Source organism: Hippocampus bargibanti, linkage group LG07 (assembly GCF_051943395.1).
Source record: "Hippocampus bargibanti isolate YZ-2025 linkage group LG07, ASM5194339v1, whole genome shotgun sequence".
NCBI lineage: Eukaryota > Metazoa > Chordata > Actinopteri > Syngnathiformes > Syngnathidae > Hippocampus > Hippocampus bargibanti.
The window spans coordinates 7,807,057-7,823,743 of record NC_142740.1 but is presented as its reverse complement, the minus strand read 5'-3'; the positions used below and the strand labels follow the sequence as shown (position 1 = coordinate 7,823,743).

Sequence of the window (16,687 nt, the reverse complement as noted above, 5' to 3'; positions counted from 1 at the left end):
CTTCACACAGCGGCATTTATGACAACTGGGCATGCGTGAGCTGAGCCTACATCGCCTTCCTCTGTTCCATTCACAGGCGCGTAGCGCCCTCTCCTGACTTGGTAGTCTAATCGAATAACATACAGTAACGGAGGTCGTTTCTAACCCCCTACACTCTCCCCTGCTTTAAAAAATGTCCCCCAACATCTTGACTATACCAACAACAAGTAGTCAAGTGCCAGTAGAAGCACAGTCATCTGTCTGGTCTCCGTAGGGTGGTGTCAGTCACATTCAAATGCAAGTCTTCTGTCTAATAAGTCTATACCGTCGGGGTAGGGTAGTAATAGGGTTCAGGTCGCACTAGATAATGAGTCGTGGGGTAAGGCATGCAAGTATACAAGACATTTGCCCCAGGTCTTCAGGGCTGGTATGATGGATGACCCAAGTGTTCATATGTGAATATCTCTCTGGGTCTTAAAGTACGAGTGGACCTTCTTGCCAGCGATTCGATTCCACTTTGTGACTCGGTGTCCGATTCCACCAACTCTGCCGGCGCTCCTGCATCACCCTTATTATCATCCATTACACGTTGTTCTGGGCTTCCGTCAGCAGGCAGGCTGTCAGCTGGTGTTGGTTTTGGTAATGATGCTGGCACGACCAATGGAAAAGCTTCCTCTAGCTGCTGCCCATCCTCTGGTTCCGTAGTTTGTGGCTAGGGGTGGAATTCTGATGCCACAGTTCTGAAATTGTGCGGTTCAGGTTGAGACGCCTGATGACTGACTGTCTTCCTTGTATACACAGGTAACCGTCGGAGATTGTATGAACATCCCTCCTCTTCATCTGAATATCCAGACTCCTGCCCAACTGCTTCCCTGCTATAAGCCTGTCTGTCTAGCAGTTTTTTCTGGTTATTTTTCACCCTACGGGGCTGTTCAACTGGCAAATCATTGACAGACAGGAGATTACGGTGCAACACACAGGTAGTTTTGTCTCCGTTTTCTGCCCGAACCTTGTACACTTGTCCGTCTCCCACTCTTTCAGTGACCCTGTGGACTTTTTCTTCCCAGTAAGCCCAGAGCTTGCCAGGTCCACCCCTCTCAGAAAGGTTCCTGACAAGTACATGATCCCCTGGCTGGAGTGCAATGCCTTTAACACCACGGTCATAGTATTTCTTTCTTTTTTCAGAGCTCTTTTGACTGTTCTCGGAGGCAATTCTGTAAGCATCTTGCATTCGACAGGCCCACTTACGTGCATATTCCTGTCGGCTTTTTATTTCTTTGTCAGCTGTCAGACCAAAAATTAAGTCGATGGGCAACCGGGGAGACCTTCCATAGAGGAGGAAGAACGGTGAATAGCCAGTGGACTCATGTCTTGTACAGTTCTACGCATGAACGACATGAGGCAAAGTCTTTCCACTCAGCTTTCCTTTCTTCTTGGAGAGTGCGTCGCATCTGTAACAGTGTTCTATTCAGAATTTCTACAGGGTTGCTCTGCGGATGGTATGGGGTGGTTCGGGAATGCGCAATGCCAGACAACTGTTGAAGACGCTGGAATAGACTGTTTTCAAACTCCCGACCTTGATTATTGTAGTCTCTCTGGATAAGTGAACCGTGGAATAAAATCACTAAAGATTTTCTCAGCACCAACCTTGCCTGACTTATTCTTAGTCGGGTAGGCTTGTGCGAAACGAGTAAAGTGGTCTACCAGGACTAGAATATACTCATAGCCTCCTTTACTTGGCTCAAGATGGAGATAATCAATAGAAATGAGCTCAAATGGGGCACTAGTAGTGATGTTGCCCATGGGTGCTTTTTCCGGAATGGTGGGTCGTTTCTGTTTAATGCAGGAACACTGGCGAATTACGTAGTGTTCTATTTCGTGCTGCATGAATGGCCAATAGAACCTCTGCCTTGCAAGGTTGATCACCTTGTCAGCTCCAACATGACCCATGTCATCATGCAGGTGTTTGAGCACAGTCGACTTCTGCTTACTAGGGAGAACAAGCTGTTTCCATTTCCCCGCCTGTCTGTATAAAATTCCCTTGTCCAGTTTCAGTCTATTCCATTCGTGTACTAGTCTCCTTGCCTCTGGTCCCATTTGTCTTTTATCTTTGTCATTGGGGTTCCATCCCCTCCTCTTCAGTGTCATTATCTCAGAGATTGATGCATCCTCTTCCTGAGCAGCTCTGATATCATCTGGAGTGATAGCGGGGACTGTCACCGGAAGAAAATCCTCACCATCAGAGGTGCGTTGCAACACAGCCATCGTTGGCACATTCTCCTCAGCCACAGCCTTGTCCCCCTGCCATATGGTGGAAACCACGTCTGGAGGCAAAGTTTCAGTGTACCAGTGTCCCTCCAGCTTAACTGGATAACGCGACAGTGTGTCGGCATCAGCATTCGCCTTGCCTGGCCTGTACTTTATTGTGAAGTGGAAATCCGCCAATTCACCCACCCACCCAGCGATGTCCGGCAGCATTGAGTTTGGCCGTGCTTAGGACGTACGCGAGGGGGTTATTGTCCGTGTACACAGTGAATGTGGGTGCATAGTAGAGATAATCTCGAAATTTGTCGCAGATTGCCCACTTCAACGCCAGAAACTCAAGCTTTCCAGAATGGACATGATATTTTTTTCTCTGAAGGTGAGAGTGTTCTGGATCCATAAGCAACAACGCGAAGTTTATCTCCCTGCTGCTGATAAAGCACAGCCCCCAGACCTTCATTGGATGCGTCCGTATTTAACACAAAGGGCAGATTAAAGTCTAGGTAGGCTAAAATAGGTGGACCGGTCAATTTATCTACCAGGCGGGAGACCACAGCACTGTGTTCGGGGCCCCACTGGACAGGGTTACCAGAGGGAAGCTGGCCTAACTTGGTGACTTTCCTTTGGTGTGCAGCGGTGTTGTGAACTGGCCTCTGGTCAGGCTGAGTGGCCCCCTCTACCAGTTTAAACAGCGGCCGTGCAATCCTGGCAAAGTCCTGTACGAAGGATCTATAGTAGCCCAAGAACCCCAATAGAGCTCTGACTTCCCCCACATTGCGTGGTTCTCTCTCTTTTAACTGCAAAATTGCTTGCAGGTCTTTAGGGTCTATGCGGACACCATCACTTGACACGAGACGACCCAAGTACTCTCTCCATTGCTCTTCTCCCTCTACACGAACGACTGCACCTCAACGCACCCAGCTGTCAAATTCATAAAGTTCGCAGACGACACCACGGTCATCGGTCTCATCAGAGACGGCGACGAGTCTGCGTACCGACAACAAGTGGAGCAGCTGGAGCTCTGGTGCAGCCGTCACAACCTGGAGCTGAACACGCTCAAGACAGTTGAGATGATCGTGGACTTCAGGAAACATCCATCACCACAGCTAACCCTCACACTATCCAACTGCCTTGTGTCAACCGTTGAGACCTTCAAGTTCCTGGGAATCACATTCTCCCAGGACATGAAGTGGGAGGTCAACACCAACTCTATCCTGAAAAAGGCCCAACAGAGAATGTACTTCCTGAGGCTGCTAAAGAAGCATGGCCTGCCACAGGAGGTGCTGCAACATTTCTACACGGCTGTCATCGAATCCATCATGTGTTCTTCCATCACCGTTTGGTTCGGGGCCGCCACAAAAATGGACAAAATCCGACTTCAACGGACAGTTAGGACGGCGGAAAAAATCATTGGCACCGCCCTACCCACTCTCGAGGACTTGCACACTGCAAGAATCCAAACTAGGGTGCGGAAAATCCTACTGGACCCTCCGCACCCTGCTCACCACCTTTTGCAGCTACTCCCCTCAGGCAGGCGCTATCGATCCATGCGCACCAAATCCAGCAGACATTTAAACAGCTTCTTCCCCCAAGCCATTAACTCTTTGAACTCTTTGAACTCTTTCAACAGTAGCCAAAATGGAACTGTATAGTGCCACTTAGCAGTTTTTTTGACGACGATACTAGTGCAGTGTGTTCTACCGGAAACAAATTCCTTGTGTGTTCTACATACTTGGCAATAAAGATGATTCTGATTCTGATTCTCACTTGTCGTTTGAACAGTTCACATTTATTCGGACGTAGCTTTATGCCATGCTCCCGCAGGCGGTGAAGCACTTTCCTCAGGTCCTCTACGTGTTCATGAAATGATTTTGATAAGCAGAGCACGTCATCCAGATAAGGAGAGCAGCATTCGTCCCTCAGGCCATCAAGAACGTCCTCCATACATCTTTGAAAGGCTGCTGGTGCATTAGTTAGGCCAAATGGGAGGCATAGCCACTCGTACAGCCCCCAAGGGGTGCTGAAAGCCGTTAGATGCCTGGAACTGTCATCAACAAAGCCCTGGTGGTAAGTGCTGCCTTGGTCGAGTATTGAGAACCAAGAGTAGCCCCCCAATCTAGCAGATCTTGAATGCGTGGGAGTGGGTGACGATCGGGCACAGTTTTGCGATTTAGCTCCCTAAAGTCAACGCACAGGCGCAAGCTTTTATCTTTTTTTTCTAACACAGACGACAGGAGATGAGTATGCTGAAGTGGATTTACTTATCCAACCATGGTGAAGTAGGTTTTGCACATAGTCTTTGACCTCTTGGTGAAGGGGTTCTGGAATGGCATTGTAACGCTTTTGCACCGGCGTGTTGTCAGTGAGTTGGATCTTGAGTTGCAGGTTTGGAATGCAACCTATATCAGCATCACCTCTTGCAAAAACATCTGACTCTTCATACAACATGTCTCTGGCAATCCCCTGTTCTTCCTCTTTGAGATGTGACAAGTCAACCGGAGGATGCCACTTGTCTGTGGTCAGAGCCGAGCAGATTTGAACGGTGGGACTGTTTAGCGGCTTTGGATTGTCGAAGCACTCCTTAAAGGGCATGACCCCAGTAACTTCCTCAATTGATCCCAGAAAAGTTCTCTGTGAAAGATGAATGCCATGTTTACTAACATTCTGAATGGGAATTTTTACAATTTTTGTCGGCCCACTGGGTACAAGTACTAATGAAGAGAATGGCTCGAGCCCCTCAGGGCAGTTGTTCCCTATACTGGGCTCAAATAGCTTTGTTCCCCCTTTGGGCCATGCTCTGACTCTGCACTTCACCTCCCATATCTTGCCCGCAGGTATAATGAATCCCTTCTTCCCAACAGACACAGGGTACTGGAGGACTGTCTCATCAGGGCCCAATTTCCGAAGAACAGAAATCAAGGTCTCTACTGTGTGTTCGCTGACACTCACGGCTTCTTTCAGTATGGCTACAATTGGATTGGATTGGATTGGATTGGATTTGCCTTTATTAGTCTCACAGTGGAGAAATTTACATTTCACAGCAGCAAAGTGATGAAAGGAATGAAAGTAGAAAAACAAAATACATGAGCTGCTGGAAAGGCAGCCACTGTCGGGGCGCCGTCTTGAAGTCAAAAGAACAAAAAAACTAAATAACAAATAATATGACAGCATAGAGACAATATGACAAAACAAAGACACAGAGAGACATTCATTCTTCAGGACTTGCTGTACCCTCTTTGTGATGACATGAAGCAGTTCTAGATGAAAGAGGAGAGGATCAAAGCGTCTTTCCACCAGTGGATCAGGGACATCATGGTGGAATGTGGACGTCGACTACAAGCTAAATGTTGAAAGCAAACACGCAATGTCCACCTGTTCATTGTTCTCTTTGATCATTTCTGCAATCACATTGCTTCCTACGAGAGGACAACACAACTCGTACTGGTTAGTATGGGAACTTGTATGTCAGCATGTCCATGGTTTCCACTCCGTATCTGTGGCTGAATGGTTACGTTGGGCAGTGCTTCCTCTACCCACGCCCTACTCACCGCGGTCACTTGAGACCCTGAGTCAAGCAGCATTTGGAGTGGGACCCCATTGAGTGCACAGGAGACCATACATCGCTTGCCAATTACTTGTGCTACATGTTTTTTTGATGTTGACTGAGACTGCGTCGTCAGACTTATGGATGTTACTGGTTCAACCGAGTTGATTTATACTGGAGGCTTGTCATTGGCATTGATCACTGGAAGCCTCACTCCAGTGACCTTACCCCGTTTCCCGGTGCCTTTCTTTGCAGACAGCCCACAGTTCTATGTCTTTCCTGACCACAAATGAAACAGTGAAACATTCACGTAGTTCTATTGGTTTACAAATGATATACAGTAAAGTCTCGTTATATCGATATTCAAGGGAGTCCGAAAAAATATCGATATAACCGGGACGAAAATGTTTATTTAAACAAGGAACGCCTGCTTCAGTTAGTGTTTCGTGTCGGACCGATTTAGATCGTTGGACAGGAAATTGTTGTGCGCATAAGTTTGCATTACATCTGGGCATTCGAAGTAAACCACTATTGAGTCAAGACGTATCGCACAGCTTGTCTTGTGTTTTTTTCTGGATCCCACAACACCGTATCTCCCTTACCATAGTGGAGAGCGCAACATTTTGGAGCCACCGCTGGGATATTTGCATTCGAGTGTTGTCTACTCGCCGTGAGTAGAAGCTCGCGCCGAATATCCCCAATCAACTCAGTCGGAGTGGCGTCGCCGCTTACTGTTTTTTTTTTCTACGTATTCTGGTTGCATCTCTGTGCGTACATCCACCACTAGAGGGCACTGGAAGACCATGAAGTGAATCCGGCCAGTTGAACTGCGTGTACCCTCTTGAAAATGGAGTTAGAGGAATTACAGTTGGACATCAAAGGCAAGTTATTTGGACTGAATTTTCAACAGTTGTCAGAGTTATGTGCTGAAATCCAAATATCTGGACTGAAAAGAGAGCAGCTTACAGGAAAGACTCGAGGCCAACTAATTAATATTGTGTCAAACTACATTGAAAGAGCTGAATTAGAGCTAGAAGATGGAGGAATGTCAGATTTGCTACGTGTAAAGGACTTGACTGAAAGTATAAAAAATTTTGAACTAGGAATAGCCAAACCGAGTGAAAAAGGTGAAGATGCAGTGCGAAAGAGAAGCATAGTGCCCCCAGACACTTCCCCCTGGCGCAAAGACTTCAAGATATCTGGACAAATAGGTGAGTTCGGACAAAAAGATAAACTCACATTTCCTAATTTGGTCAGACAGATAGAAAGTGGGCTGAGTAAAGGCTACCAGGGCAATGAGATCATCGATGCAGTGGTTCGTGCAATAACACCAGGTCTGCAGTTGAGAAGCTACCTCGAAGGGAAAGAAAACCTCACCCTACCTTCTTTACGAAGGATTCTCCGATCTCACTATCAGGAGAGGGGAGCCACGGAATTGTACAAGCAGCTCTCATCGGAAGTGCAGACTAATAAAGAGTCCCCGCAGAACTTTCTACTCCGTGCAATGGATCTCCGTCAAAGGATTCTTTTTGCATCTCAAGAGTCCGAATCAGGTTTGAAGTATGACCCTACATTGGTCCAGAGTTTATTCCTTCACACAGTTCTGACAGGGTTACAGAGTGACAATGTAAAGAGTGACATGCAACCTTTCCTCCTGCTAACCACCACATCAGATGAGGTACTGCTAGAAAAATTAAACATAGCATGTGCAAATGAAAAGGAGCGACAGGAAAAAAAGAAAAATGCTGCTGCACGGGGTGACAACGGTGAACACTGTCCAGTTAGATGACACACCTGCCCCGATTGGGAAGAAGACAGTCTTAAAGCAGAATACTGTTACTGTGCCGAATGAACTCCTTTCAGAGATCAAAGAGATGAGGTCAGAGATGATGCTTTTAAAGGAGCTGCGGGCAGAAGTGTCCCAGATCAAAGAGACGATTCAGAAACCAACAGCCACTTCTCAGCCCACCAGCGGAGGACCTGAACGCCTGCCTGACCACTACCCTGAACAGATCATCTCCACTCCACCTTCACCATATCAGTACCACCCAGCACCATGTCCCAGGCCGATGAGGGAAATGAGAGATTCACTATAGCTAGGCATAGCTCACTTCTTATTCCATGCAAAGTACAGGCTAAGCCCTTTAAGGAAGATGTTACATTGGTTTTTGAGCCAAGTGAAAACCCACAGTGGCCAGATGTTGATGCAGACAGTTTATCTAGGATGCCCCTTGATATGGTAACATATATGGAAGGATGTACAAAAGAAATGTCATATGATGCTGTGAGTGCTGCCGTACAAGCAGAACGAGTCTAGCGCATCTTGGTCTATGGGAATCTCAGCTATGTGCCGAGGTGTCACTAAACACACCGATCGCCCCATTGACTATTGGACAGATCAAGCTAGATCAAGAGACTGACCCCATTATAGGACATATTATTAGATACAAACTGGCAGAGACGATACCGCTAGGTACTGAACTAAGAAAGCATTGTCCTCAAGTTGTTTGTCTTGTGAGGAAATGGGACAAGCTACACTTTAATGACAGAGGTGTTTTGTACAGAAAAACGGCAAACAGAACCCAACTACTGCTTCCTGGAAAAACACAAGATGACAGTGTTAAAAGAGCTGCATGATCAAATGGGCCACCATGGTGTAGAAAGGACTCTTTCCCTTGTAAGGCATCGTTTTTACTGGCCCTTTATGCAAAAAGAAATAGAGGACTATGTACTGAGAATGTGTGTGTGTGTGTGTGTGTGTGTGCCTAAAACACAAAAAGCCCAACCGTGAGACCAGAGCCCCTCTCACTAATATTGTGACTACTCAGCCTTTTGAACTTGTCTCTGTTGACTTTTTGCATCTTGACAAATGTAAGGGTGGTTATGAATACGTGCTTGTGCTAGGAGACCATTTTACACGTTTCGCTCAAGTTTATGCTACAACGTCCAAATCTGGCAAAACAGTGGCAACCAAAATCTTTAATGACTATGCTTTAATGTTTGGGTTCCCCCTTCGAATTCACCATGATCAGGGTGGTGAATTTGAAAATCAACTTTTTGCTGAACTGAAGGAATATTGTGGGGTTGCGGGTCCAAGGACAACCCCCTACCACCCACAGGGAAGTGGACAGGTTGAACGATTTAATCGAACACTGATCCAGATGTTAAAGACACTGGCAGAGAAACAAAAGAATAACTGGAAAGACTCACTAAACAAACTCGTTTATGCTTACAACTGTACCAAAAGTGAGGTGACAGGGTTTTCACCTTTTTACTTACTTTATGGACGTTCACCACGTTTACCAGTTGATATGTTGTTTAGTTTGAATCCAGACTCTAACCAGGGAGACACCAACCAGAAGGACTATGTGAAGATGTGGAAACAGGGCATGGAGGAAGTGTATGTGATCACGCAAGAAAATAACAACAAAGCTGCTGCCAGGAGTAAGAGACTATATGACGGTATACTAAAGTATTCTACCCTGTTGCCCGGTTATCGTGTTCTAGTTCGAAACTTAACCCCACGCGGAGGTTCAGGCAAACTGAGAAACCACTGGGAGGATGTGGTTCGTCAAGTCAGCAAAGACATTCCAGTTTATGAGCTGAAACCTGAGAGGGGGAAGGGCAGATCTAGGATACTCCACCGCAATCTCTTGCTGCCATGTGATCATTTGCCATTAGATACTTCACTACAGCCCCAGTCCAAGGAAAAGTCCACTCGGCAACGACCGAACAAGATGCCGGATCCGGAAGAGGATGATGAGGAGGATGAGTATTATCCAGTGTTGCATCGCCAGAGCACCCGACCAGACTCACCAGAACTGCGGGACGTGAGTTTCGTGGAGACAACCCACCATGATGACAATCAACTGGGGAATGAACTGCCGGGGACAGAAAGTTGACCAACTTCAGGAGGGCAACATTGGTCCGGAAAATGATCCACCTGTGACGGTGTGCCCCCCTTTTCCCCAGCCACCCCCAGTAATCCTGATATTGGGGGAAATCAACGGCCACGACGAGAACACAGGAGACCCGAGGTATTCACCATCTTGTTACAATATAGGGACAGTGCCATGTTATGGTGAACAGACAATGCCTTGGATGTATGGTGCACACCCCTATTATGCCACGGAGTACTACAGAGATGGTTAATCGACACTTCTGTTTGATAGCACAGTGAGATGGAAACAAGAAGACCCGATGAGCCCTGACGTGTATAATTAAAACGGAATGTATGAAAAGAGTTCCAGTCTGTAAACTGTTCATTATTATAGTTCATATTTGGATGCAGTTCATATTACCGTGTGTAATTGTTTTGGGCATTTCGTCCAGCGCATTTATGTATTTACTAGTACATATGTTGGGGACAACATCTATTTTGAGGGGGAGTATGTGACAGGTTGTAAAGTATCTTATTTCATATTTTGGTTACATTCTCGTAGTTTTATTGGTTTACTAATGATATATATCGAAAATGTTTATTTAAACATGGAACGCCTGCTTCGGTTAGTGTTTCGTGTCGGACCGATTTAGATCGTTGGTCAGGAAATTGTTGTGCGCATATGTTGGCATTACATCTGGGTTATTCGAAGTAAACCACTGTTGAGTCAAGACGTATCGCACTGCTTGTCTTGTTTTTTTTTCTGGATCCCACAGCACCGTATCTCCCTTACCATAGTGGAGAGTGCAACATTTCCATTCGGAGAGTTGATTGGGCTGAGGAGGGGTAGAGAAAAAAAATCCTCCTGGCTAGCTCGCCAATAATTTATCATCTTTTTTTCTGTTCACCCATAGTAAAGTCATAAAAGAACAAAACTTCATGAATGTTTTTAGACAAAGTAGTATATGTTCCAATCGTTCTATAACAGAAAAATCAGAATTGTAGAAATAACTGGAAACTCAAGAGAGCCGAGATATTATTATTCTTCACAAGTGTATGTATGTAAACTTTTGACCACAACTTTAAATGAATGAAAGGTGTGTCTTGTTCCTTGTTTGTGTGTCAATGTCTAAAGTAAAGCAATTATTGTTTCAAGTAACAAACACACTCATTCACATCACAACTTCTTACCATTTTTTACACAAGAGGATGAGGGTTATCTTAGAGGTCTGACTTAGTTTTGAAAGGCGCTTCAAAATCAAATGTATTATTGTTGGTGTTGGGGTAATTCGCTATACAAACATCTCTAAACATTGCTTTCTAATCTTTGTTTACGTTTTGGACTTCCTGATACGTCATATACTGCCTTCCCTTACATGATGTCGCATCTACATTACGTCTCATCCTATCGCGTCTCACACTGTGTGCCGTATAAATGCTCTCAGAAGGGTTGAACTCCTGGAATTCTCGCGCCAGGGCTGGCGAAAAATTGATTTATTAATTTGGAGCCAGGCGATTATTGTGTTCTTTTTTTTGTTTAATTGCAGATGCAATTGGATTACCGTAAAATTAATGCATTTACCAACACTAGCGCGTGGTCAGCATTGCTAGCGATGCAGTGCCACGGGGTTTCCAAGGGCAGCCCGAGGGGACAGAGAGGGGTTGGCTGAGGGGGGGGGGAGGTGTTTGGAGGAGCCGTCTTTGTGTGTGTCTTTGTGTGTTCTATGTACAGTAAAGTCTTATATCGATATTCTCGGGAGTCAGAAAAAATGTCGTTATAACCGTACTATCGATACATCCGTCCTGCGCCGAACTGCATTAAAAAGGAGGGCAATATGTAAATGGGGGATCTTTTATATGGCATGTAATTTTATCATTGGGTTCATGGATTGCGTATCTAGCATGCTTTTTGTACAGTATAGAAGTGAAAAATAAACGTATGCATAAAATAAAAACGTCTTTACACTTTTTAATGACTATTTCCTTTCAAAAATACAACCAATGCAAAATGAGTTGTTCTATTCACACGAAACCACGAACGCCGCAAACATGAAAAACAGTGATTGTTGCAAGCGATAAAGATATCTGAATGCAACACAATTAAATACATGGATGGAAAACAACAACTACAACGTTTACATGACTTAAGTATTCTGCTGCACGTCAAACTCTTTCGCAATGAAGGATTTCCTTGTTGGATTGTCCTCCACAGCCACGATTGCCTTGTACGTTGTTCGGATATCACAATTCTTACGTTTCCCCATGGTTTAAATTTGTGACAAACAACAGCACTGTATATAAGCTCTGCTATGCTTTTTTTATTGTGCTCTGTAAGTCAGGTCAAAACGCGGAAGCTGGTCACGTGACTGCGGCTTGGGAGAACCCGACAACGGGGTTCGACAGAGTGCTTGAATAGAATGACTGCACGTGAGCTGTGGCGTAACAACAGCTCCTGTTTATATCTGTATGTGATAACTACTACGTTTTGTTATTAAAAAGACCGACCCGCTATAGCAGCGACTGTGCACATCATTTCCCATGCTGAGGGGCATTACTGTATGTTTCAGATGCTCTTGCAGCAGTTATGAAAGACGTGAGCTCTGCTCCGAATTTTTTTTATTGTGACGGAAGCCGGTTACGTGACTGGGGGATCTTTAATACAGTATGGCATGTACAGTAATTTTCAAAATCATCACGCTTCAGCAGACAAAACAATAAACATTGTTGCAAAAAACGATTGCATTCATATACAGTACAGTACAGTGTACATGTACATAACACTGCAACAGGGAAACTGCAACGCTTACATCTTATTATGCAATTTAAAAAAATCTTCAATCTTCTTCTGCTTCCCATTTTCACCTTTTAACACAAACGATTCAATCTTCTTTAACATTTCTAAAAAAACCCGATGCATTTTCTCTAGATTCTAAGTAAGATTGTACGTCCGTAACACCTTGCAACGCTTATGTCTTTTTTGGTTCTTCATCCTCATCATCCTCGTCATTATGGGAATCTTCTGGGGCATAATTGGCTTTGATTTCGTGTTGAATTCTCCTCAACAGCCACGATTGCCTTGTATTTCGTTCCGAGGTCAAAATTCTTTCGTTTTGCTATGTGACCAAGTCAACCAACGGTGTGACCGATACAGATTTCGATAATGGTGGTACTGTATAGAAACCCCTAAGAGAAGCGAGAAGAGAGAAGTGGTAGTGGGGGTTGCCCAGAGAGAGCGGGCAGCCCATTCCTCCTCCTTCTCCTCTGCCCTAAAGGGGTGAGGGTAAATTCACAGCCGCATTCTGGGATCGGCAAATTGATTCGTTTGCGAATATGTTAATGAACGGAAATAAAATAAATAAAGCGGTTGTGTTAACATTCACAAACGTATTGTGCAAAAACATTGTTCCAGCCTGCATAAAATCTGCCACGCAGTTCTCTTTTCTCCTTTCACAGGACGAGAGAATGCGGCCTGGGGAATGAGCCTTGTCATTACAAGAGGACTCGATGGGGGTGCTATGCAGACGACTATCCTGTCTCATCGGGAAACCTGTCCAACCATGCAGCGAGGAGACTTTCGTCTCCGCTCGGCGTCCTCATGAATGACATAACACTGTTTTTTCCCATAGCTTTTTGATAAATACCGTCCACTTGAAACAAAAATTAAATTAAATAGGCAGGCAAATTAGACTGGGTGAACAAATAAATAAGCCAACAAACAAATGAATAAACAGAGGCCGAATTTTTGAGTGAATTTGAAGGCAAAAGTAAAATATTTGTGTTAGATTGGATAAAGTGTTTTCACTAAGAGAATTGAACCTTGAAGTCAGAATTCCAATGTTTTTGTCTGCGATCGGGACAAATCATTTTGAAATCCTGATTTGGGCAAATGCAAAATGAAATGGAAATTGTATACAATGACAGAGTCAAAGAGTGAATTTATAAGTTATAGGATTAGTTTGGTTAGATTGAGCTAAACTTTGTTCTGTCTGCAGCTTGTTTAGGCAATTTCAAAGAAGCCAGAGTTATTTACGATGCCTCTTCAAGGGTTTTGTCACCACAAAACTTCAAAGAGGGTTTTAACATGCAAAGGTAATTATGAGGCCCCCACCACATTCCACTGTGTTGACCTCTCGTAAATCACAGTTCAATTGGAAGAATTGAACTGTCATTTACGATAACAGATTGAATTTGATCGGATTCACCTTTATTAGTTTCTAAGCGAATAAACTAATTTGAAAAGATTGATTTGCAAAATATGATGACTAATCTTTTTTTCATTATGCTTTTATGCAGATGATGTGGTGAACCGCAACAATTCGCAAACAGAGCTGGGATATGGTGGTTGAGAAATTTCAAGTTCAATTTGCAGGACGAATTGATGAATTGTGAGATGCACAAGCCACTTGCATCCACCCATCCTGTGATTTTCTAGGCAGACACTGCTGAATCACAGTCGTAGCATCAAACTGCATTTTGATTCTTGATGTCTTTGGAAACTAAATTTAATCTCTGTTTCAATTGTCATAGGAGATCCGACAAAGGAGAGGCCGCAACGGCTGGTGGGATGCACCTGCACAACTAGAGTTGGCACACCCAACTGATGATTTGGGATCGATGACAAAGCCCCTATTGATAACAGTTTTGATTTCCAAAAGTATAGTGTTTTGCATTTATTCAAATGCATGACAATTTTTATTTTTTGCACATATTTCTCATCCAACCATCTAGCGAGCAATCAATTGTTACAATTAGGTTTGATCGAACGAAAGATATCCAACATTGGAGATGCGATGGCAGAAATCCAATGTTTATTAAGACAGCCGCAAATGCTAAATTATCTTCTGGCTGCCTTTGCGTACAGTGATGACATTTGTCAGTTCAAAAGTAGTTTATAGTTATGACTAAAAAGGCAGGGTAACCTGTTGAGATTAATTTGATTATGAATGATCATTATTATTATGAATTGGATGCAGTGCACATTAAAGTAATTGACTGCAGTGCACATTAGGAGAATTTCTCGTCGTTCAGGTTGGTAAGATTGAAATTGGCAAATGAGTTGAGGGGGCCGGTGTCAGAGATTCAGGCTGAATCAGATATTATATTGTATAGGGCTTCCACGCTAACCAGCTTCTTTCAGAATTAGGAGAAGGAGATTCTTCAGAAGGGGAGAAATCCTGGGGAATGCCAGGGTGACCGGAGATGAAGCTGGGTTGCGCGGATGGATGTCCTATGCAGAAGCGAAACTGACTGTCAACTGGTGCCCTCCAACTGAATGCAAAAGGCGAGTATGATGACCATTTACGCATATTGCCATAATGTTACTGACCATGTCAACTTCCTGTTGACATGGTCTGTGGCTTGGCTGTCCTCCACCCAAGCAATGTGGCGACATGCCAAGATTTGGCCTCCAAAATTTTGGAACAGTGATTGACTAATGGTTTGATGCAAATTGATAATCTGTGCAATGTCAAAGATGGATCGTGTTTTCCACGCAAACATGTTCCCAGTTGGCAAATTGAGACTTTTCATGTATCAACAGGGGGGAGTGACGATAGCTCATCATAGATAGGTCATCATTACCAAAATTTTCACTTTTGTTGGTGAGTGATGTTGGCTGCAACATCATTCCCCAAGAAAGTGGTGCCCTCCAGAAATGCAGACTCACTAACCACTAATATATACTAACCAACTAACATCTAACAATGACTAACTGCCATTTCTGTGAGAGAATGCATTGCAGAGCCTAAACGATGAGACAGACTTTGATAGGGAAAGAAACGCCAAGAAAGTGTGATGTGTAGAATGAAACCATCCTTTCGACATGTGACCTGGCACAAGTCTTCTTTTGTTCTCCAGAGGACGGAGCTGTGGTCTGAAGGGAATGACGTGGACCACACCAACGTGTGATGGACCTGTTGCGGAGCTGCTAGCCGTCTTAGCAGCCACATTCACGAGGACATCGTTCGTCAAGAAGATTCCCGATGCACGTCACTGGCGCCGACAGATCACACACCCTATCCCAGTAACCAGCTTATCCGTATCACACCCTGGGGCCTGCTTGCGACAAATGCTACAAACAATTTCGTTCCTCGTCCTGGTGATCACCATCCAGGATGCCATGAGTCAGAATCAGAATCAGAATCATCTTTATTGCCAAGTATGTAGAACATGTTGCGTCACACGCGTGTATGATTTTGAAGTGCGCTGTTCAACACTTTCAATTCCTTGGTCTCCTTGATGTGCGTATCACCCTGACGCATAGCACACGCTTGCAAATTGTATAAAAGGAGCTGTCGCGGGACAGAGAGATGGGGCGAACCACGGGGCAGAATCATCTCGGACTCACGCCCGGCCTTACGCCGGGCGTCGGACGGACATCGCGGCTCGACTTGCTCGACTCCACGCCACGATCAAGCGCTGCGCGTCACCTGCCTGGGAGATCTGACAACGAACCTACTTACAAATAAAGAGAACCATCAAACTCTTTATTGGCGAGCCAGCCAGGAGGATTTTTTCCCTCCTCCTCAGCCCAATCAACTCTCCAAATGGAAAGAACCAGATTTCCCAGCCGCCTGTGAACCCGGCATCTTCACAGCAAGACCCCTCGAGCCGAGCTCCCGATGGGCCGCCACCACCCGTGGGCGCCCCGACCCCACCGTGAAACCTGCCGCACCCTGATGGCCAACATCGTCCAATTCGCCTGGCGACTCTGCAACTAGCTGCATCGTATATGTCCACGATCGCACATCGTCGGACATTGCTTATGTCCACGATCGGACATCGTATATGTCCACGATCGGACATCGTCGGACATCGCTTATGTCCACGATCGGACTTCGGGAAGACGCTTCATGGCCGACACGGCCGCCGACGTCAGCGTACTTCCTCAGCGTCCTGCAGAGCGCCATAGCAGCGCGATCATCGCCACCGTCGCCGATGACCGGCCTGTCCGGGCCCGGCAGCATGGCCAATCCCACGCACCTTCGTCCTCACAATCCCTCATTGATTGTCCGACAACTCAC

At 45.2% G+C, this 16,687-nt stretch overlaps 1 protein-coding gene across 1 annotated transcript in view; it reads left to right on the top strand.

Moving 5' to 3' along the window:
• fkbp2 (FKBP prolyl isomerase 2) overlaps nucleotides 1–16,030 on the top strand; it is a 20,624-nt gene extending 4,594 nt beyond the window's left edge. Inside the window, exons 3-4 of the transcript XR_016115586.1 lie at nucleotides 13,119–15,822; nucleotides 15,928–16,030. The gene's annotated coding sequence lies outside the window, so the exon portion shown is untranslated. The remainder of the gene's footprint in view (nucleotides 1–13,118; nucleotides 15,823–15,927) is intronic.
• The last annotated feature ends 657 nt before the right edge of the window (nucleotides 16,031–16,687 follow it).